The sequence below is a fragment of the Anthonomus grandis genome, chromosome 8 (genome assembly GCF_022605725.1).
Source record: "Anthonomus grandis grandis chromosome 8, icAntGran1.3, whole genome shotgun sequence".
NCBI lineage: Eukaryota > Metazoa > Arthropoda > Insecta > Coleoptera > Curculionidae > Anthonomus > Anthonomus grandis.
Window position 1 is genome coordinate 2,833,438 of NC_065553.1, and position 23,993 is coordinate 2,857,430.

At 31.7% G+C, this 23,993-nt stretch overlaps 1 protein-coding gene across 3 annotated transcripts in view; it reads right to left on the reverse strand.

Moving 5' to 3' along the window:
* The window catches only part of LOC126739895 (synaptogenesis protein syg-2), a 478,733-nt gene that overhangs the window by 263,503 nt on the left and 191,237 nt on the right, over window positions 1-23,993 (reverse strand). Inside the window, exon 1 of one of the 3 annotated variants that reach the window (XM_050445718.1) lies at window positions 22,414-22,546. The exons of the other annotated variants lie outside the window; for them this stretch is intronic. The gene's annotated coding sequence lies outside the window, so the exon portion shown is untranslated. Of the gene's footprint in view, window positions 1-22,413; window positions 22,547-23,993 lie in introns of those variants that run through there. 3 annotated transcript variants of the gene reach the window in all.

Here is a 23,993-nt window from a genome sequence, read left to right on the forward strand (position 1 = left end):
CTTATAAATCAGGTTATAGCGACTTAATATAAACGGATATTTTATAAAAAATGCAAGAGTTTTAAATAAATTTATTATTTTAAATCGAGTAAGTTTGACCAGGTTAGTAAAGAGAGAAGCTTTAGTGGAAAATATCAAAGGTATTAAAGTAGATGGAGTTCGCATCATTAATATAAGATAAGCAGACAACACCGTGATCCAAGCACATAATAAATCAAATTCGCATAAAATGATAAGCCAGATCACACAATACAGTGAAGAATTCAGACTAAGAAATGCTGTACGGTTGTAAAGACTCGACTCTCGATCCAATAACTGAGAGAAGTATGTTACCCACATATATTTATCAACAATATATGGTCAAAGTGTATTTATTAAACCGTAGAATATACGTATATCATATACGATTCTATTTAGAAAAGAGAGAAAATTTCGGCATATTAAACAAATTACACGGGATTCTAATTAGATATTTAAAAAAAATTACCTTATCTAGTTTTTAATCTCGATTACTACACCTCAAATATTTTATTAAATTCTTTTAAAAAATCACTGTTTTTCGTTCGTATTATTCAATCTAATAACGCTGTTTTTATACTAAATATTTATGTATAAAATTATGTCAAACTTAAATAAACAAACTGTTTTATTAGATTACATATTATTGAGGAAATCAACTGTTCATGCGTTTTATTTTAGGAAAACAATGATTATTGAAAACAATTTCTTACCGGTAACTAGTGTGGGGCGGGTGGGGGGTTTAAGGGTAGGGTTAATGAAAAACGGTTTTTTGCAGAAAATAATTATCTGAAAAAAACATTATTTTTACAAAAACATTTTTTTGTATGTACATACACTTTTTTTCTCACATAACCCTGAGACTTTCAAGTAAAATGTAAAAAACCCCTATTTTATGTCTCGAAAGCAAGGCGTATCGCTATAAAAGTTGCAGTAGTTATGCCATTTTTTATCGCAAATAAGTGGAAATTAATTTTTTTACAGTATTTTTGGGTTCCTAATAACTTTTCATTATCTAGGTTTAAATATACAGTTTTTAAATTAAAACTATTGGTATATTTATTAATCGTATATGGTTAAGGTATATTTATTAAACTGTAGAATATATATATATATCATAAACGATTTTGTTTACGCAAGGCAGAAAATTTCGCCATTTAGAAAAATGTGCACGGGATTTACATATTTACGCCATGGTAAAATGGCCTCTCTATCAGATATATGCCATTATGTAGGATACCGTATACTTTTCATACACGTATACAGGGTGTCCCGTAAATAGTGGTCCAAATGAAAACTCCTAATAGATTGGACTATTTCCAATCAGAATAATAGCTCATAACATAGCTCTAACGAAAGTGTTACGGTTTTCGAGATATTTTGATTTTTGCGAAATTTTAAGAAATACCTACCTGTAATCAGTTTTTTTATGGTGTGTCAATAAATGAAAAAAAAAATCACAATTTCTTCGGTTGGATATTATTTGCCGATAGATGCGCTTTACGATGCGTATTAAAATTTTTCAGTTATGCAAATATTTTTCACAGGAAAAATTTTTGAAATTGCAATATTGGTTTTCTTTTCTTTTCAAAAAGTTTGAACTCTTATGATGCAATAAAATAATAATAGAATCTTGGTGCCCATTAGCGTAAAAACTTATTTATTCCATGCTGTATTAAAGACAAAAACTTTTCGAATTTTTTGTTAACCTCAAAAAAAAAATAGTTGTTTTAATGCCGATAGAACAAATTTTGTGAAGAAAAAAGAGAAGATAAATCGCAATACCAATTTAAAATCAATTTGTGGACAGGGATTATTAATGGTGAAATTATAGGACCGTTTGAGTTGCCGCAAAATCTTAATGCTGAATATTATCTCCATTTCTTGCAAAATATTCTCCCCATCCTTTTGAAAAATGTTCCTTTAGACATTCGCAGAAATATGTGGCTGCAAAACGACGGATGTCTTGCGCACTACGGTGTGCAAGTTAGAAATTTTTTAAATGAATCCTACCCTAACCGATGGATCGGACGTCTAGGACCTATACTGTGGCCCCCACGGTCACCTGACCTAAATCCTCTTGATTTTTTTTACTGGGGATGCCTCAAAGAAATTGTATACAGGAGACCCATACAAAACATTGAAAATCTGCGCAAGCGCATCCAAACTGCTGCTCAAGAGATAAATAGAGCTGGCCACGCTCAAAGGATTAAGCGATCCTTTATAAGAAGGTGTAGGGCGTGAATAGCGGCAGGTGGTGGCCATTTTGAACACCTTTTGTAAAATTGCAAAACACAAATAAACCGAATTAATTTGCATCGAAAAAAAAAACGATTTTTTTTTCACAAAATTGTTCTTTGGCATTAAAACAACCATTTTTTTTTGAGGTTAACAAAAAATTCAAAAAATGTTTGTCTTTAATACGGAATGGAATAAATAAGTTTTTACGCTAATGGGCACCAAGATTCTATTATTATTTTATTGCGTCATAAGACTTCAAACTTTTTGAAAAGAAAAAAAAATCCGATATTGCTATTTCAAAAATTTTTCCTGTGAAAAATATTTTCATAACTGAAAAATTTTAATACGCATCATAAAGCGCATCTATCGGCAAATAAGATCCAACCGAAGAAATTGTGATTTTTTTTTCATTTAGTGACACACCATAAAAAAACTGATTACAGGTAGGTATTTCTTAAAATTTCGCAAAAATCAAAATATCTCGAAAACCGTAACACTTTCGTTAGAGCTATGTTGGATTATTCTGAGTGGAAATAGTCCAATCTATTAGGAGTTTTCATTTGGACCACTATTTACGGGATACCCTGTATACAGGGTGTCCCAAAATTAGTGGACGAAACGCGAAACCTGTATTCTTTGGTCAAAAATAACCTCACTTTTTCTTATAAACATATATCGGCAAACGCCCCCCAAGGGAGCTACGCCCCTTTTAAAGGAGGCACCTGAAGATGGTTTTTTCCACTTATTTTCGAAACGGATAAATATAAAAATTTTAAATTTTGGTATTCTTCCAATTTTGATATGCTGAATTTAGTTGTCATTTCATAATTTTCATTATTTAGTCAGGTGCGTATCATTTAGGGGGTGAGCCTAAAAAAATACCTAAAAAAAAATTGTGTGCAAAGTTTTTGTTTTTTTTTCTTTAAATTTTAAAAATTTGAAGCTTTTTACGTAAAAAAGTACCTCTTGGTCAATAACTCTACGAGTAACCATTTTCGAGAAAAACGCATTTAAAAATAACGCTGCATAGTATTATTTTCACTACCAATTTTTATGAAAACTTAGTAGCAGGCTTTCGAAAAAATTGACACACTGCATAATGACATTAACATTTGTTGTAATTGATTACTTGTCATTTTGCATTCAAATTGTTAATATCTTCTTAACTATGGAAGACTTTTCGACCCGTGAAAAAGTAGATATTCATTTTATGTTTGGGTTTTGCAATGGAAACGCATATGCCGCTGCACGAGAGTATCGGCGGAGGTTTCCTGCAAGAAGGCTTCCACATTGGAAAGTTTTTGATAGAATTCATAGAAATTTACTTGAATATGGATCCTTCGAACGTGCTCGAGGGCAAGGAAGATCAATTGCAAATGATGGTTATGGGGAAGTACTGAATTTAATTGAAGAAAACCCTCAAATATCATTGAGAACCTTAGAAGAGATTACCAATATCCCAAAGTCAAATTTAAGTAAAATTAAATATGATAAATAAATAATAAGTACTTAAGTTGTTATCCAAAAAATTAAATTTAAAGTACTTATAACTGAAAATTGAGATTGGTATAAATAGTGTTGTTATTAATTATTATCGTCGGATCGCATTAAATTCATTTCAAAATACTCTAATTACTATTATTATTATTATTATTTACTTTATTTACTTGGATAAGTCTTATCACAAACATCAAACACCCCAAAACAAATCCTTTTGACGACTAACTGGAATGTTTAGTAGCTTACTAAGGTTTAGGCTTATTTCCTATGCAATTTAAAATATTTAAAAATAATTTCAGATTGGAAGAATGACTAAGATGTTAGGATACCATCCTTTTCATTATAAAAGGGTTCAGGAGTTAGAAGAAGAAGATTTTCCAGCTCGAGTAGACTTTTGTCATTGGATTTTAAATCACCCAAATCTTCGTCAAAAAATTTTGTGGTCGGGTGAGGCAACTTTTTCTAGGAGTAAGGGCTTTAACAGCCATAATACTCATTTTTGGAGCATCGAGAATCCAAGAGTAGTTGGACGAATTAACTTTCAGCATAGATTTTCCTTTAACGTATAGGCGGGTTTGATAGGAGATAAATTGATAGGCCCAATTATTTTACCACACAGGTTAACTGATCGTCATTATTTAAATTTTCTTCAAAACAATCTCAGAGATCTACTGGACGATGTTTCCATAGAAACTCGGCTGGAAATGATTTTTCAGTACGATGGGGCACCAGCTCACTAGAGCCGACAGGTGAGAAACTGGCTGGACAATAATTTTACAGGCAGATGGATAGGCCGAGGTGGTCCAATAAACTGGCCTGCACGATCGCCCAACCTTAATCCTCTGGATTATTATCTTTGGGGAAATATGTGCAATATTATTTATGCCACCGAAATTGATACTCCAGAAGAGCTTTAGAGGCGAATTCTCGCAGTTGCAGGCCAAATAAGAGAAAACCGATTTGAAATTCTTAGATCGATCCAAAACATTAAAAAAAGATTCAGGTTATGCATTCAGGAAAACGGAAACTTATTTGAACATTTGCCTTAAATAAATTAGTATTTTTATCTGTTTGCAATTTTATTTGTCAATTTACTTTTGAAGCGTGCTATTGAGTTTTAATAAAAATTGTTATTAATAATACTATGCAGCGTTATTTTTAAATGCGTTTTTCTCGAAAATGGTAATTCCTGGCGTTATTGACCAAAAAGTACTTTTTTACGTAAAAAGCTTTAAATTTTTAAAATTTAAAGAAAAAAAAATAAAAACTTTACAAACAATTTTTTTTAAGTATTTTTTTAGGCTCACCCCCTAAATGATACGCACCTGACTAAATAATAAAAATTATGAAATGACAACTAAATACAGCATATCAAAATTGGGAGAATACTAAAATTTAAAATTTTTATATTTACCCGTTTCGAAAATAAGTGGAAAAAATCATCTTCAGGTGCTTCCTTTAAAAGGGGCGTAGGTCCCCTGGGTGGGCGTTTGCCGATATATGTTTATAGGAAAAAGTGAGGTTATTTTTGACCAAAGAATACAGGGTTCGCGTTTCGTCCACTAATTTTGGGACACCCTGTATTTGATAGTGGAATAATTAGATATCATACACAAAGAAATTTAGAAAAAAATAGTAAATGCATTAACGCGTATAAAACAATAATTATAAGAATTGAAATTTGCTTAAAACTAAACAGGGATTTAAAAAATAAAATTTATTTTAGAAAGAAGCAGTGGTGCACTTTTTTTTATTAAATAATGTTCATGATAAACCCCTTATGGTCACTATTAGTAAAAATTAATATTATTTCGAAGTAAGACGAAAGTACTCGTAAGACCTTTAGAGCATACATTCATATAAAAAAAAATTCTTATTTTTTGTTAAAGAATCACCCTGCAAAGTTTGTCGATAGTCGGAACTCCTGGTTAAAATTTAAGGTTAAAGAGGTTTTATAATGGTTTTCTATAACTAAATATTCAACGTTTTGTTGATGATAAGTATATTTATTTAAAAGCTCATTTTATTAAACCTATTTTGTATATCACGAGGACGTTATATCCAATATTTATAGTTTAACCAAAAATTTGCAACTAATGTAAACCAAAAATAAACGTTTATTTAACTATTGTGTGTTGCTTGTGCAATTCTTTGGAGTTGTAAGTAAAGTCAAAAAGTAGCTTTATTATCCCAAACGGAGTTATTGACAAAGTCTTATTAAATCTAAGTCAGTTAAACTTAGGACTAATAGATATCAGAAAGCAAATGGAGTTACAATATTTTTTTTTCAAATCACGCATACATATTTGGTAATCAGGACAAAACATCATTAAAAAACTTGTGTAATGTATAATATGGCTTAGTAATTAACAATCTTTTTAAATCAAATATAAAAGTTAAGTTTTTCTACGAAGAGGAAGATAATATTTTTTTACCCATGTAAATATTATATATTATCGCCTTCGTATCTCATGGATTCACTGAGCTATAAACTAAGAAGTATTAAGAAGGATAAAAAAGGAAAGAGTTAATAAACGTCATTAAAGAAACAAAAACAAGATACATAAGTCGTATTATGAAAAGCGAAAAATAGGAATTACTGAGACTGATAATTGAAGGAAAGATTCTTCTCTGAAAATTCCTTCCCTGTTGGAAGACGTCATAACTTCTGGGTGAAAGACCTTACAGAATGGTTCGTGTGCACTTTGACTGAGATTTTTAGGGCTGATATATCAAGAAATATGTTAGAAGTATAGATCGCCAACCCTCGTGAACAGAGGGCGTGATAAGAGGAAGATGTTGAAAATTATGTAAACTTTGATAAAAATTAAATCAAATAAAAAATTGTACCGGAGAACTCCCAAAGCAGAAGTAATGCTTTGGGACTCTATTAACTCGGTAAAAATAAACCAGTTTTATGCCCATATTTATCACTTCCTGCACTAAACAACTGGTTCTTAATTTTGTAATCCTAAATATAAAAAGTATGAATGTTTACAGTCCGCAAACAGGGACATTTAAAAGCGGTAACAAAGTACGAAACCTCATTCGGAGCCTTATTTACTACCTTGAACTGTAACTTTTTTTTACACAAAAAGAACGGTAAACTTTTGAGAGGGGCTTCAAATAAATGCTCATTATTTATTCAGCCCTAAGCATCGGTGAAAAGCACCGTTTTACAACGTTTATATTCATGCGCGACCGTTCATTATGTACATTTTATTTTTCCGGGCTTAATAGGTATTTCACCCGTATTTTTGCCGGCAAAAATGCACACTACGCTTTTTAACGACTAAAGAATTATTATAGTATAGAATTTTTTTTTGTTCTATGTTCTTTAGTATTATTGGATATGCTTGCAGCTCTAAGCTATTAAAGGTATCTTAAACTCCTTTTTCGATTTGTTCCGGAACGGAAGTCTAATGTTTGTGTGTTAAAACTAAAAGAACGCAGCATATGTCGGTTGCCAACGACCCTATGTTTTAGTCCGGGAGGCAATGACGATTTTCGGTACTTATTTTCACAGACAGCAAACAAGGATAGAATTATTGGGTTTTTTTATTAGTAGTAGAAAAATAAACATTTTTATTTTTTTTAATATTGCAACAAAATTTCGGGGCGTGTACAGGGTGGTACTAAAAAGTGTTTATAATAGAATTGAACAGAATAACAAAGTGCTTGTCACGATGATTTCATAAAATATCTATTTATTCTTTTTGGTCTTATTAAGTGTCATAATGCCTATCAAAAAAAGTGTAATTATTCCTTCGAAAACAAATTTTAAGAAAATGGTTAAAGATAAAGGCAATTTTATTGCATTTATCTTTAACTTTTATTGTCCAGATTAGTTTTTATTAAGATCTCATATTCAGGTAAATTATTTTAGGTAAGTAACTGTGCCTTTATGGCACAAATTTTCAAGTAATATGCAAGACTTCTCTATTCTAATTAACGTTTATTTAGTGTTAACAAAATGTCGGTTAAAAGGTCGGTTTCTCAATTTTCTTTAAAAAGTGCTTCCAAGAAAGGTGACAGATCTCTAAATGACACAACTGCCAAATTTTGTAAAAATTTAAAATAAAACATTGCTCTATCAGAACGCGTTACAGGATACGGGGTGTTTAAAAAAATAGCGCAAAATTGAATTGTATAAAAAAAGTATAAGAAAAATTTAAAAGAATTGAAATGAAAAAAATATTAATATTTAAATGATACATTGATTTTCTGAAAATTTTCTTTAAATTATTGATAAAGACAACGCATTTCAGGGCAAAACAGTTTTAAAGTTAAAGAGACAGTCAAATGAGACTTCCATTTTGACACAAAATATAGGTGGTTTCATTAAAAAAAAAATATTTAAATAATGTACCACGCTTTTTTCAGACACCCCGTATCAGGTAAATTAATTTTAAATAGTAGCCCCTCTACCTCAATTAACATTCGCCTTCTTAAAGGTCTTTTCCGTTTCAATATTTCGCCGTAATGGAGCACCACGGGATTAAATGGACACCCTGTAGTAGGTGAGTATGTGAGGGATAGAGATGTAAGGAAATATATAATTTACCAGCCTTAGAACATTAAAAGACCCTTTCAATGTTCTAAGTAACCACCAATAAAATGCTTTAGGTTGTGATGTAAGTAAACCTGCCTACCGATGGAAATGGCACAGGTGTTAGCAATTTAGAAATATCTGTTTCGGCGAATTTAAAAATACAATCACCTGCAAGCATTAAAAACTACATAAATAGTTTCGATTTTACAAAAATTTTATAAAAAATTTTGTAATTATGGTGCCTTTAAGGAACTGCTAATATCGAAAACTAACATAGATAAAGACGTAAATAGAATGGACTGTTCATGCATATAACAGCATTATTTTTTCGCACCTAGAGCCATCTATCGGTCTGATATAAAGTCATAACTTACATCTTTTATTACTAGATAGCGCGTTAGGCACGAGCTTCCTATTTTAAGCGGGATATTCAAATATTTTCATTTAATATTTGAAAACTTAATATAGATACTTCATATAATAAATAGAATGTAATAAAGTTACATACATGAATTTTTAAAAAAAAAGGTCACTTACAAACATAATTAAAAAAAATATTTTTGAATTTTAAACGAATTTTAACATCAAAATAACAAAATTTCAAAAATTTAAATCACATGCTTAATAAAATGTAAAATATTTTAAATTTTTAATTTACACTTTACATTTCTTGCTACTTTAATACTGGTACATAATTAGGCACATTAAAAATAAGGCTTTATATATTATATGATCTTATTGCGCTACTTTCCTTAAAATTATGTTCATATTGTAGAAATTTATTTCTAAAGCATTTAACTAAATGTGGCTCAGCATATAATGGAATGAATTTATGGTAATACAAAAATAGAATGTCCTGTCTTATATATCTTCCCTTGGTGTCATCTGCAAATCACTGAACAGCTGATCACAGCTACAATATGTGGCCCTTCCTAATGATTTGCTTAATAATGTTTACCAAATCACTTTTTTTGTGGCGTTACTTACTAAATAATAGTAAAAACGTTGTTTCCATTTACGCCTAATTCCTCATACTATAAAAAGCATTTTTATTAATGAAATTAAGGACTAAATATGCTTGAAAAATTATGTATGCATATTATCAGAATTCGCACTATTTTTGTTCCCAAAACCTATGACAATCCTACCTGAGTACGACTTGACATTTTTTGAGTCTGTCTAAAGCTACATTCTTTACAGCATTAGGACCCAATGTTTATCTTAGGAATTTTTCATTTCAAATTTTAAAAGTGAAAAAACTTTTTTATGTATGCCTGAACAGATTGAAATTTGATAAAGAAGCTTCATAGCTGTTTTTCCCCATAATAACACAAAGAGTTTTGACAAAAAATGGTACCCAGAGCCAGTTTGCTTATACAATTGCTTATAGGTACTTGTGTTTTGTTCACCCTTTGGTGTTCTGTCAGAATTCCCAATTTAATATTGGAAAAATCTCGTCTGAATACAGTTCATACTCAAAATAGTTCAACAATTTTTAGTATTAATATTTTTCTAAAACAACGTTAACAAAGTCAGACAGTTACAATATTTAAGTTATAAGGCTAATGGCTGACTTCTTTTACTAGATATAATATCAGCATAAGTCATCAGCCCTTCTTGATTTAGCATTATTTGTATTTTCAAATTTGCAAATTACCTTAAGTGATCTGACCTACACAAAAAAAATCAATACATGGTAAAAAGATAAATATAAGATATAAACCATTCGATTTGAGAATCACACCTTTAGTTTCTTGTTCAATAGGTCCAAATGCGTGACGTCACGAGGTAAATTTTTCAAGAGTTTTTAACGCCTTTTTTTTCTTTTAAGTTTCAAATTATTTAAAAAATAGCGCCAATATCATAATAAAACAAAAATAATATTATTTAGATAAGTTGAGAAAAATACCCTACTTAAACTGAATATTAATAATAATATATTGATGATATAAGTGAGTAAAATAACCAAGCCGAAACTTATCTAACGAAAGGTTGTGATAGGTAAATCCTCAATTATTAATGTAATTTTAAGGCCCCAGGATAAGTTATAAGAAACAAAGCAAAGGTAATTTCAGGAAAATACAATGGGGAACTAATAACTACTTTATAAATTCTAATTGTCTGTATTACCTTTTTAATAATTAAACTAAAAGGCGAACCCAACAATTACCAATCGGCTTTCTTACCTATCTATTATTAGTTAAAATCAAAACAATAATTTGCATTTTGCCATTATCATCATTAACCGAATTGGGCAAAACCACGAATTGTTAACGAATATACAAAAGCAAATGGAACTGATCTTTGTTTTCTTAGTGGGGGAATAATGGAGCATTATAATCGTCGAAGCTATTATTGATATTGTTTGCCGATTGACCTCTTGTTGACCGTTATAGTATTATGTAAATATTGAACCTGATTGAAACATATAGAGATTATCATAATATGCAGATACTCCATTTCAATATTATTATTATTAATTGTATTTTGTGAACGATTAAACTACTTAATTTGATATAACAAAAAATGCTCTATGCACAATTAAAATTTATAAAAATATTTTTGATAAAAATTACGGACGCTCTTTAAAAAAAAATATTGCCTTAGAATATTGAAAGGCTAGAAGTAGCAACTAGACTAGAACTGAACTAGAAAAACTCAATTTTAGTACCATACAGAGAAAATTAAAGAACTAAGACAGGGATATGTACGAAAAAGTCGAGATTTTGGTTCTCCTAAGCCATAAACCTTGGACGCAGTTAACAAATAAGAAAAAAATTAGTATAAAATGAGTGTATTCGTTCGTGATTATAATAACTGAACCAAAAAAACACAATTTTAGAATGATACCGAGGATATTAAAGAACTGAGACAGGGATACGTCCGTTTCCGTGGAACTGTGAGCAGTTTATTAGCTTGCAATATCTCTGATCCATTAATGCCAAATGTTTATGTAGAAATTGCCAAAAAACATTTTATATTTGTCATATTTGACAGACACATACACAATACTGCTGTTCCTCCTCAACTCCTTCAACGTTAAATAAATGTAGATAATGTTTTTTAAAGAAAAAGATAATGACATGGCAACGCCACTCCATCCGATTGTTGACATAACGGACAGGAGGAATCACTACCAGAGACGTCGTATATAATTATTACGTAAAATATTTACATAATAATTATTTATTAATATTAGAGTATGCTTTAAATGTAAGTAATATTACCGTTTATGAACTATAATGTGTTTTTTTACTGTACTTCATTAGAGTGTAGATTATACTTCATATGAGTGATAGAACTATTAATAGGTGTACATACATAGGTATTATGCAATTTTTCTGCCTAGACAACAACAAAATATAAAATAAGTCGTATTAGTAAAATCATTGACAAATTTCCAGTTTCCAGTAATTTTAAGGCTTATTTCTAAAAATCCCCTATTCTACGTGTATGAAGGCAGTTCTCCCATGATATGAGGTTATAAAAGTATAGGTATTTACTTGTGGAAAAATTGGCTTTTTTCTATGCTGGGCCACAAACGGCACGAGTCTTTATCTCGTAACAGTTCACAAAAACAGTAAAGGAAAACCTTTTCTCTTTTTAAATAAAAAATACAGAACCTTAAGGCGCAATTCACACAGAACGGGCGTATGGGGGTGGCGTGGGACTGGCGTGGTAAACGCATGTACCATTTGCATGTTCGCTTATGGGGCAATACAGATAGACATGGCGTGGCACAGGCGTGATAAGTCACGCAACCGCCACGTCACTTCGACGCCACGAGTGGCCTACACTACTGGTAAATGCCATATACCAAACAGCGGTTTATATTGCTTCTTTTTGTCTATTTGGTAAAATGCGAGATGATTATTTATTTAATACGAGTTCTGTGAAGACGTGCAACAGTATGCAGTTCTATAAGACCATAAAAGGTCGGATTACTGCAATAGAACTGCACAAGATCAAGCATGGGAAAAAATATCAAATAAATTCAGTGAAAATGGTAAGTATATACGTGTTTATTAACAAAAGATGTTTAAACTGGTATTTACATTAGAAATTATACTTTTATTTCAGTAACCGAGCGTAAAGACCGCTGGAAAATCATACGAGGAAGCTACTCAAAATATAAAGCCAAATTAAAAATAAAATCAGGACAAGGAACAAAACGAGTCAACGAATATTATTTGGCCCCCCACATCTCTCCTTTTTGGATCCTTTCTTGAAGTCTTGTAAGAACAACGTGGATCAAGAATCTGCCGACCCATCATCGATCCACCACGCAGCCTAAACGGGGTCACAATCTAATGAGTCTAAAGACAACTCCAATGCTGATGTACTCTCACCTTATAACATTCTATCCAGTCCTTCCTCTTGGTCACCTGTACCATCTTCCAGTACGTCTATCGATGATCAACCGATAGCAATGAAAGCATCTAAAACACTACTACAGAAAGAAGATGATTTTAGAAAAAAAAAGAAGTTAGCAGCCTCAACCGCTATTAATGAGCTCAACCAGCAAACTTATCAGTACTTTGAAAAAAAGCAACAATTACTAGAGATCCAGTAAGTCCATGAATTCTGTTCAGAAGGGGCGTTTCAAAATTGGAATTCTGAATTTAGCTGAGCAAATACTATCCTCAACCATAGCCTAAAGCCTCTACTATCCCAATGGATAGTTAGTTCTCAATCTTGGATTAAAGATTCGATTAATAGAAATCTAGATTCAGTACCGCACAGGAACACGAATGAATTTAATTTCAGTAAATTTATACAATACAATAATTAATATCAGGGTAACATTATCGTTATTTTTTTTGTTTTAGAATAAACAGAAATAGAATCACTTTTACGTAACTCCTTTGCCTTTGAATGTTCAACATATCTTGATCATCTTCGTCATCCGAAAGCATTGTAACTTTATTACACAGTTATGTACGTAACAAATAAATTACAATAATCATATTGAATCCCTTTTTATGTGAATTGTGCGCGCCACGTCCGCTCCATGCCAGTCCCACGCCACCGCCATACGCCCGTTCTGTGTGAATTGCGCCTAATAATGCCAAGTCTAACCATAAAGCCGTTTGACTTTGACATTTCGCTTATGTCTGCGGTGTTGCCATGCCAAATTTTTTAGAAGCGTTAGGAATAAAAACCTTATTTTTTTTGTTTAGGGCCAAATTACGGACCTGCTGGTAAAGTTCCTGTGTGTTATCAGGCAGATAAATTTTATCTTCTCGGCAAACCTACCGGTAGCTGTAGGAGGAATTATGAACCAAATTTTAACCTGTTGTTAAGTAACAGAAGGTTTACAGTGTGGCAACAACGTAATCATTGTAGCCGGTACAATAATCCTTCTTTCCGTTAGTACTAGTATTAATAGGTATTTGCATTTTTGCTTGTAAGTATCCCACCAGACATTTACCAGTGAATCATAGTACACATGTTACAGAAAAAAATAGAATGAATATTGATGTTTATTATTAAATTAATTAGGTTAAATTAAGGATGGCTTATGGCAAAATGGGGGTATCCGGGGTTTAAAATTGCCTCCAGCTAGCCCACGAGAGTAATGTGGGTAAACTTTACCGAATATATATCTATAAGCGCCACCTGCTTTGCTAGCCTTGTGCAATGATACCCTCAAAATCTTGCCTTAATATGGCCCTGAACCGAAAGCAGGAAATATCTCTAGATAATTCAAACCACAACTAATTTAGGTCAGCAAAAGGAAGTATTAAAAGGTAATCCGATTCAGCTTTAGTATATTGACAAATAACCTAACCTCTAATTATCGAAGTTCAAAAGTGAATGTGTCAAAGGCTTAATAAAGAAATGGATATTAATCATATGAAATTTATAAGTTCACTAGAATTCAGCAATTTATAAAAGTTAAATAAAGTAATAAAAACCGGCGGTTTATGGATAAATAAATATGGTACAAATTATAGTATACCTCGCATATACGTATATACTCAGTTCCCAACAAAGATTATAGCAACAAGGTGCCTCAAAAATTAAAGTGTAAAACTAGTAAATATATATGCAATAAATTATTCAATTAACAATGGCGAAAATAGTGTGTGTGGCTTTTGTTTTACACTTCAAAATGGTTATATTATTCTGTGATACCTGTGGTCCTTGTTCTCGCCCTGGTTGATGACTAGACGGCCATGGGGCCCACCTCATGAGTCTGAGAAAGGACAGTGTCTTCTGTGGTGGTTGAACAAAGTGATTCAGCCAATAGAAGAACACCCTTGAGGAGAAGCTCAAGTGTGTTCGGGGAGGCTCAGACCTTCATAATATCAGTGATGAATTGAACTAATAGATGAGGAAGCCCAAGTGCCAGTTATAAGGGGGCAAATAGGAAAAGAAGAAGAACGAGAGAAAAAAAAGGCCTAAAAACAAAACTACATGTGAGAAACTGAACTGAGGATTTTCTGAGGTAAGCAAAATAATTTTTCAATAAAATTTCGGTTTAAAAAGTTGGATGCCTTTATAAACTTTAAACTAAAGTTAACATAAATGCAAATATTTAATGGGTTATAAGAAAAATTATAAGAATAAGTTGACCGTGTGCCATGTGCAACTTACCTAGGTTGGAATGTGGCCTTTCTTTGGAATTTTTATGACAAAATAACACAGGAAACCTTAAAAATTCTTTATTCTGCTTCTTTAAAACTGCCCCCGGCAAAACTTTAATTCAACTCACAAAAAAATTAGACTTAGATAAGGTATTTCCTTTGTAAATCCGCTCAAAGCGAAACCAGCTAAAGTATTCAACTCTCAGCTGAAAAATGACCCATTAACCCAAATCTGTCGAAATGGTTCCCCTCCAGATTTTACCATGTTTAAGTCATCTGTTAACCTTGGAATCTTACTGAAAATAAGCAATTCCTGCATGAAATAAGTAGTACTGTAAGTATGTACCAGCCACAATAAAACTTAAAGAGGTCTTGAAAAGAAAATCAATATTTGGGTTTGACAGTTACTTTGTTTAAAATTTTATTGAAATAAAGATTCACTACACTTTTTCTACAATAAAATTATGTTAAAAGAAAGAGCAACAAATTTTGCTCAACTGACTATTGTAGACATCACACATAACAAAGTCTCACATTTTAATTTTCAGATCGGTATTGGCCAAGGCAACCGAAAAAAATCAGACACCTGTACAACCTCACAATGTAAGATCAAGGTACCAACAATATCTTATATCTTATCAATATAATTTTTATGGAGATTACCCTTTCTTATAAGCCCAAACCCTGTTTGCTTTCTACTTTTATAACCACTAATCTAAGACTTTAATAAATAAAAGAAGCTTTATTAAATTATATTAAATCATTTTAAATTTGAATACATTGAATTAAAGTATTATGAAAACTGACACATAGCTTTTTAGAAACAATACTGTGCAGTGAATTTGTTAGAATTTTAATCAATTTTATGTAATGTCCCAACAACCTGATAAAAAAGGTAGCAGAGTATAATGTAAAAAATTCTGTGTCAGGGGTGGTTAGAACCCTGAATAATCTTCGAACGAAGTATGAGAGTATAAAAAAAAGATCTAAGAAAAAAAGTAGCCAAGAATAACCAAACAGGAGCCAAACAGGAAATATTTAAAACTGGTGGCGGCAATCATAACACCTCTTACCATCTATAAGGAAATACTTTATAATTTAATAAGACTGAGTGTTAGGGGACTGCCTTTAAGAATATGATAATAGTAAGTGACAGAATATGGTGGCTCAAATTTGACGTTCACCTATATGAGATTTCTTAGATGTATGTTTTCTTTTCATTTCTCAGTCACATAACAGTGGCATAACTAGCAAAGAGGAGCAGGTGAGAGAAGGGTGTTACCTTAAGTCGGGCATTATCATTTTAAATATAGAGAGATTTACCCAGATCAATCACAAAATACTCATGCAGATTAAGAACAAAATTTAGAATATTATACACTCCAACTCTTTGAAAAATTTAAGGTTATAAATTTCCAGGTAAACCTTTTATATGCTTCTTTTGCCCGTTGTTAACTCATTCTATTGGTAGGCAAGAATTATCCCTCTAGTTAGACAAACAAGAAGTTCATAATTAAATTTTTAATCTTACCAGCAGGATGACTTTTTCAGACACTTTACCAGCCAGTCCATAATTTGGCCCTTAAAGATGTTACCTTTATTCTTAGAATAGGTTATATCTATTTCTACCATCTATTTTTAATCCAATACAAGTAATTAGTATTATATATAGTTGAAAATTTCCTCTTTTGGGAATATCTGTAAGCTTAATAACAGAGAATCCGTAAGTATGTTTGTAAACAAAACACCTCCCTTGCCCCTAAGCACAAGTTGATCAAAAGCAAAGTTATTGTATCCTGAATGTAGTCTTTGAATGTTTTAAGAATATTAGTAACACTTAACCTTACTTTTAAAATCACGTGCAAGCCTCTAATCCTGAATAAAATTATTTATTTTGATCGAAACATTGACATGATATAAACAATGGCAAATAGAGAGCGACTAACAAAAGGGTGTTGTTGACACATTTTATAACACAACTTATAAATGCTAAGTATTATTTTAAGAACATTTCCCTTTTCTATATAAATGAAATGACTGAAATAAACTAATATCTAGAGAGGTGCTCTTCCAGCCTAGATATAGAATAGTATTAAGGGACGTTTTCAGTCGTCGGGCTCTTTCATATAATTAATACCCTTTGTGTTCCGGTTGCATTCGATAAACAAGCGCAGATGTCAGCCGAAGTAGCAAACTATAACCTTGTTTTTCCTCAAGAACAGCATTGTTTTCAGTAATTGCTCGTGACGAGGGTGCAGTCGTTCCTGTCTTGTAATTGCCTATCGATTTTATACGCTTACTACTTGCTACGGTTTTAATTAAAATACGCTCTATTATCGCCCTTTTTTCCTTCTATCGTTTAATAAGTCTAATGGGTATACGACCGATGCGGCGGTCGGTTTACGTTCATAATTAACAAACAATATTATTGCAGAACATAATTATTATTTAAATATGTATTTTTAACGTTTATCTTAATTAGACACTTAAGTGGCCGCGTACTAAATCAAGCTCGGAAATGTTGATAGAGCGACCCTTAAAGTTCAGGAACAGATGGAAATTTCGGAGGCAGTAATAATATTCAAAACGGCTTATTATGAACAGGCACAAATCGTGTTTTGTTATCATCTTAGAATAATTTAAAGGAATTTCTTTATTTCTATTTTAAAACTGCTTAGAAATTAAGACTTATTTAAGCTGATAACTTAGTAACCATTTAATAAGTTTAAATAATTTATGATTGTCTTGAGGCAACTCTCGTTAAATTTATTAAGACACAATACGGGCTTAAATCTAAATTACATCTGGTGTAACGTATTTTGAGTGAAACCTTTGCAGAGAAACATATGTTATAAGCGAGCCAATTCGCACTGTACTCCCGAGCATCCCTATCTAAATTCATCCATCATTGCTGAAGATTTATAGCTGGGATTTAAGCTGAATAGTAATTGAGTCGCACGTCTATGCAATCGTCCCCATAATTGAAAGCCCGTCATGCTAAAATTGAATGTTAGTTTCTATGCACTGTGGATTGTATTAATACCACGGGTGTGAATTTTATACTGTGCGTTTAAAAGGATAGGGCAACGTATTTTTTTAAACATTCACTTTTACAAATTTTATTTGTTAAGCTTTACATACATAAAAATAGTAAGGTTATACAGTGACCGCCTAAAGTTCCGCATAAATTCGATAAAAATTAGAGACATGATTTTTTGAGAAAACGGTCGGACTCGTCGATTTTTATTTTAAGTTGCGCATTATTTTACCAAAAATTTTGTATACAGGGTGGAAAAAAAAAGATATGACGTCATCGGTCATTTTTTTAAATGGAATGCTGTAATTTTTATTGCATTTCTGAATTATAGGCGAAATTCCAAGCAAGTTTCGTATAACAACACTTATGACGATAAAATGTTATAAACTGTGAAAACTCTTATTAATGTATCAACTGTTCAAACTGATCCCCATTTACTTCTTGGCAGAAAGCAAAACGATTTACAAACTCATGTAAAACACTATCAATTATTTCGGGTGATATACGTCTAATTTCATATCTAATTCTATTTTTCAAATCTTCTACGTTGTTTGGCTTCTCAATATAAACTTTACTTTTCAGGTACCCTCATAAAAAATAGTCGCAAGGATTTAGGTCTGGTGACCTGGCCGGGCAATAGAGTGGCCCTGTTCGTCCTATCCATCTTCCTGGGAACACTGTATACAAGTATTTACGGATATCTCGAAAGAAATGAGGCGGTGCGTCGTCTTGCCAAAACCACAAATTATCTATCGGGACAGCAGCCAAAGCAGGGATAAGATCTTAATAATAATAATAATAATAATAATAATAATAATCGTCTTTTATTCAAAAAAAAAAAAAAAACAATAGATTGACAAATATTACAAATGGAAAAAAAAGGCGAAGTCTAGCCTAAGGCTACTCAAACTTAACCCTAATAAATAATAAATAAATTTCGGTTATCATACATAATAATAATAAGAAAAATAATAGAAAGATGAAATATTATAAAGAAACAATTGTTCACACCAAAAAAATACTTATACCCAACACGGAGGAGATATAAAACTCACAACCTGCACCAAAACAAGACTGTACACAAACAAATACCTTTGTATGCAATCGTAAACAACCATTATGTTACCTCTGGAGCACACCATACTAGTGAGTTAAAAAATAGGAGCTCAACTGTTCTCTAAACAAATATAACCTAAATCCTGACTTAAACTTAGTAAAATTATAAAGTAGTAAATCATTGTTTGGCAAGGAATTACGTGTATTAATCGCATTATAAGTAAAAGACTTCTTGTATGTTCTTGTATTATGTCGAGGAATATTATATTTAAATTTATTTCTGGTATTTATATCATGGACGCTCAAATTGGTTTTAAATTAATTTTTTAGAGATTTAGATATGAATTTTGAATTAGTAATTAAACCATGCATAAAAAGACCCAAATGTTGAGTTCTACGATTTGACATATTTAACCAGTTCAACTCATTAATTTTATGTGATACGTGATCTGACTTTCTTAAATTAAAAATTAGACGAATACATGTATTCTGCACCTTTTGAATACGATATTGTTCCGCTTGATGAAGACAAGGGCCATAAATAAAATCAGCATAGTTAAAGTGGGAAAGTACAAGAATTTCACATAACATTGCCATTAACTTGGTACCTAAAAGGTTTCTATTGGAATATAGTTGTTTAAGCGATGTAAATGACCTTTGTAGAAGTAACTTAATATGATCGGAGAAATTAAGCTGACAATCAAGTATAACACCTAGATTACGAGCAGAATTACAAAATGGTAATATTTGGTCATCTATTTTGATTTTAATATTATTTTTTAATATTCGTTTTGATTTCTTTTGCCAAACAGCATAAGTTTTGATTTTGATGGATTTAGTTGAAGGCCATGTTTTTTAGAGAGATCTTTTAGGTTGTTTAGTTCATGATTGATAGTTTCGTTACAAGTAACAAAGTCTTTTGAAGAGAAGTGATAGTACAACTGGGTATCGTCAGCAAAAGCTTGTATCTTTCCGACATGAAGAGAGCTTATAAGTTCAGAAGTGTAAATAATAAAGAAAAGGGGGCCAAGGATAGAGCCCTGAGGTACTCCTGATAGTATGGCACTAGACTCCGAGTACACACCATTAACAAACACTTTTTGTGACCTGTTAGAGAAGTATGATGCGATGAGTGACAGTGAGTCGATGTCGAAACCGTAATATCTTAGCTTTGCCAACAAGAGTCGATGATTTATAGTGTCAAATGCCTTGGAGTAATCTAATAGTATAAGAATACTTTCAAGTCCATGATCCAGTGCCTCAATTATATCATCAGTTACCACAGCCAAGGCGGAGGATGTGGCATACCCCTTACGAAACCCGTTTTGCAATTCTAAGATCATACCATTATCATTTAAATATGAGTACATCTGGCTGTATAAAATTTTCTCCATTATTTTCGAAATGGCAGGTAAAATTGCTATAATGCGTAAGTCATTGAAGGTCTCTGGTTTTTTTGATTTTGGTAAAGGTATTCCTATTGCAGTTTTCCAACTTTGAGGAAAATAATTTTGTTCTATGCAACTGTTAATAATATTAGTTATTTAAGAATCAATAAATGGACTGCAATATTTTAACATAGATGATGTGATTTTATCTGTTCCACAAGCAGTAGTTTTCATGTTTTGAATAATTTTATGAACCTCTTCTATAGAACACATGGAAAGCTTAAATTTTTTCGATGCGCTGAATTTGTTGTTTTCATAAAATTCTATAGTTTCATCACAGTCGTTAGACCTGTTGTTAAAAAATTGAGAAAAATGCTGGTTTATTAAGTTTGGATCTGTTAAATTAGGTGATAACTTGCTATCACTTGAGCTTAGGACATTTAACGATCTTAGTGCTGACCATGTTTTTTTTATGTTTTTTTGTCTAGAAATAAAATCGAGATAGGCCTTTTTTACAGAAACTGCAAAATTACGTAGTTCTTTGTACCGGTCCCAATATTGAGGTTCTTTAGTACGCTTAAATTTTTGTGGGGCTTTATCTCGCTCCTTCATGACAGTCTTCAAATTTTCTGTTAGCCACGGAGCATGAGGTTTTGTCACTCTAGATTCTTTAAAGGGAGCATGAATATCAAAAAGTCTGTTTAAAAAATTAGTAAAAAGAATTAGTAATTATATGACTCAAAACAGTTAAGGACAACATTATTAAAATCAAAAAAATTAATATTAAAGTCTCCTAAACATAATACCACATCAAAATATGGAACAACTTCAGATAAAATGTTATCAAAATCTTTCAAAAGAGGACCTATGTTTATATTTGGGGGGCGATAAAAATTACCAATGGCAATAGAAGAAGATTTTAGCTTTATTTTTAAAAAGATATATTCAAGTTCTTTAGTTATTGGGAAATCAAATATAATTAAGTCTACATCTAAGTGATATTTAACATACGCACCCACACCGCCTCCTCTACCATCTCTGTTTTTTATATGAAAATTATAGCCCGGCATTTTGAAAACAGATACATCCTGTCCATTAGAAAGCCAAGTTTCTGTGACTAAAATAACATCAAAATTATTTGATTTTACAATCAAAGTCTGAAAGTCATTGAAAGCTATGTTTATTGAGCGCAAATTAATATGCGCTACTTTCATTTTCACGCCATAAAAATTTAAATAAAATAACTGTACTTAAACAAAGAACTCCTTTAAACTAAATATTAACGCAACAAACAACATCATTACATAATAAAGATGGTTCCAGAAGTATCTACCAATCATACGATATACAAAAATATATCAAGAAAATAATAAATCACCCCCAAGTACAGTTTAACAATTATGAATAAAAAATATTTATAAATTGATTATGATTGACTTCTTGAAGATAATTCAAATAGCGTTGTCCTGTTAAGTTTTCTTCGGAAAAGTATGGCTCTATTACTTTATTTTCCACGATACCAGCCCAAACATTAATAAATTTACGGTATTGTGTATGAGCCTCAGTTGCCTAGTGTAGATTTGACACTGACTAGTTACGACAATTTTGTCGGTTTACGACACCGTTTAATCAAAAAGTTGCTTCATCCAAAGGCAAAACTCGTAACACAAACTGACGGTTATTATTGCAAATGTTCATCATTTGCTCGCAAAATTGGCTTCTTCGATCAGGATCGTCCTCATTTAATTCGTGTATTAGTCTAATTTTATAAGGGTAGTATTCATTTGATTTTAAGATGCGTCTTACTGACGTTTCGGCTATATTATTATCAACTGAAATTTGTGAAGTTGCATTGTTTGGATTTTCTTCGACGGAGAGCAGACCGTTTAATTTTGTTTCTTCAGAAATTTTTGGCCGACCTGATCTTGGCAAATCCCTAACATGACCTGAAGTTATGAATTAGTACTCTACTCTAACTGTTGACTGAGAAATAGGATGGTTTGGGTATTTGGTATTAAACAATTCACTTACTTCTTTTTGCGTGCGCACTCGATCCCCGTACCCTAGCATCATCAAAATTTAAATTCGTTGGGTTTTCGTTAAATTAGCCATAATTTATTCTGATAACAACTATTAATTTTTGAACTGACAGTGACATTCGAAAATGGAGATTCTTTACAAGTGCAACCATGGAAATAGAAACAATTGGCAATGTTTATAACATTATTTTTATCCCCCATTTTACCTTTGTTTGTAAATAGACGTACTTATTTATTTTCTTGTTGACTAAATGTAAATATTTCGGAAACAGTTGAGTTTTGAGATAAGGTGTGTTATGCGAAACTTGCTTGGAATTTCGCCTATATTTCATAAATGCAATAAAAAATATAGCATTCCATTTAAAAAAATGACCGATGACGTCATATCTTTTTTTTTGTTCCACCCTGTATACAAAAATGTATGTGAAATAATGCGCAACTTAAAATAAAAATCGACGGGTCCGAGCGTTTTCTCAAAAAATCATGTCTCTAATTTCTATCGAATTTATGCGGAACTTTAGGCTCTGTATGTACCACAACACTTGTTTTGTTGTTCGAAGTACTTTTTAAAAGATATTTTGAATAAAAAAAATTGCATAATTTCTGATTGTAGAGGCGGTAAAACAATTAGAATAGCATTTTTTTTCTTTTGGAACCACCAAATATGAGATCGTATTTTAAGTGCAGGAAATATTGCATTTATGTTAACGTCACCAACAACAAAAAGATCAAAGACCTTTTTGGAAGACTATGCGATCTTTGCAAAAATACGGTTTGTACGGAGTCCTTAAAACTAACCTTTAACAGTATACGAGCACTGATGAAAGACACTCGTATAGTAAAGATCTTCTATGTATGAATATAAAAGAAATGAGCAGTATAAGAAAAGATTCCAACAATCTGCAGCAAAAGTATGACAGCCTGGATAAGGATATCGAAGGTGGATGCAGTACCTAAATCCATTAGTAAAACTCTGCTTAGCACAACCAATATAATGAATAAAGAGATATCTGATATATAAAAAATTGCCAGGGCTTATCTCCCAGGGCTTTGGGGACCAAAAAAAGGATCTGGCAGCATTTACAGACTTGTTGAAAACCTACAGCAAGTTGCCTATACATACAATGGCTCATTTTATATAAAAAATCGTCCTTCTCCGAGGCCATTAAAATTTTACATGAAAACTCCCTTAAATCCCTATGATCAGTTCAACTTACGAAAAGATAGTTAAGTAAAATGACCTTCCTAAGTAAAAATGGCCACCTCGATGTTAGTCAATGTACAAAATATTTAAGATTCCCGTATTAAATTGAAAAACCTTTAACTGTCCCTTGTTCATAATTCTTATGATATCTGTTTTATCACAGAATCATGATTAAATGATACTATATTAGACCATGAGCTTATTGACATTCAATGGTACTCTACCTTTCGATGACTATAGATCATTACTTGTTTAAGGAGGGATGACGGTGGTGGTGTCTTTATTACAGTAAAAGATAAATATTACCACTAGATGATTTTAATAGTGGTCCAAAAAATGTTTGAGTCCTAAATCTTGGACATTTTCAA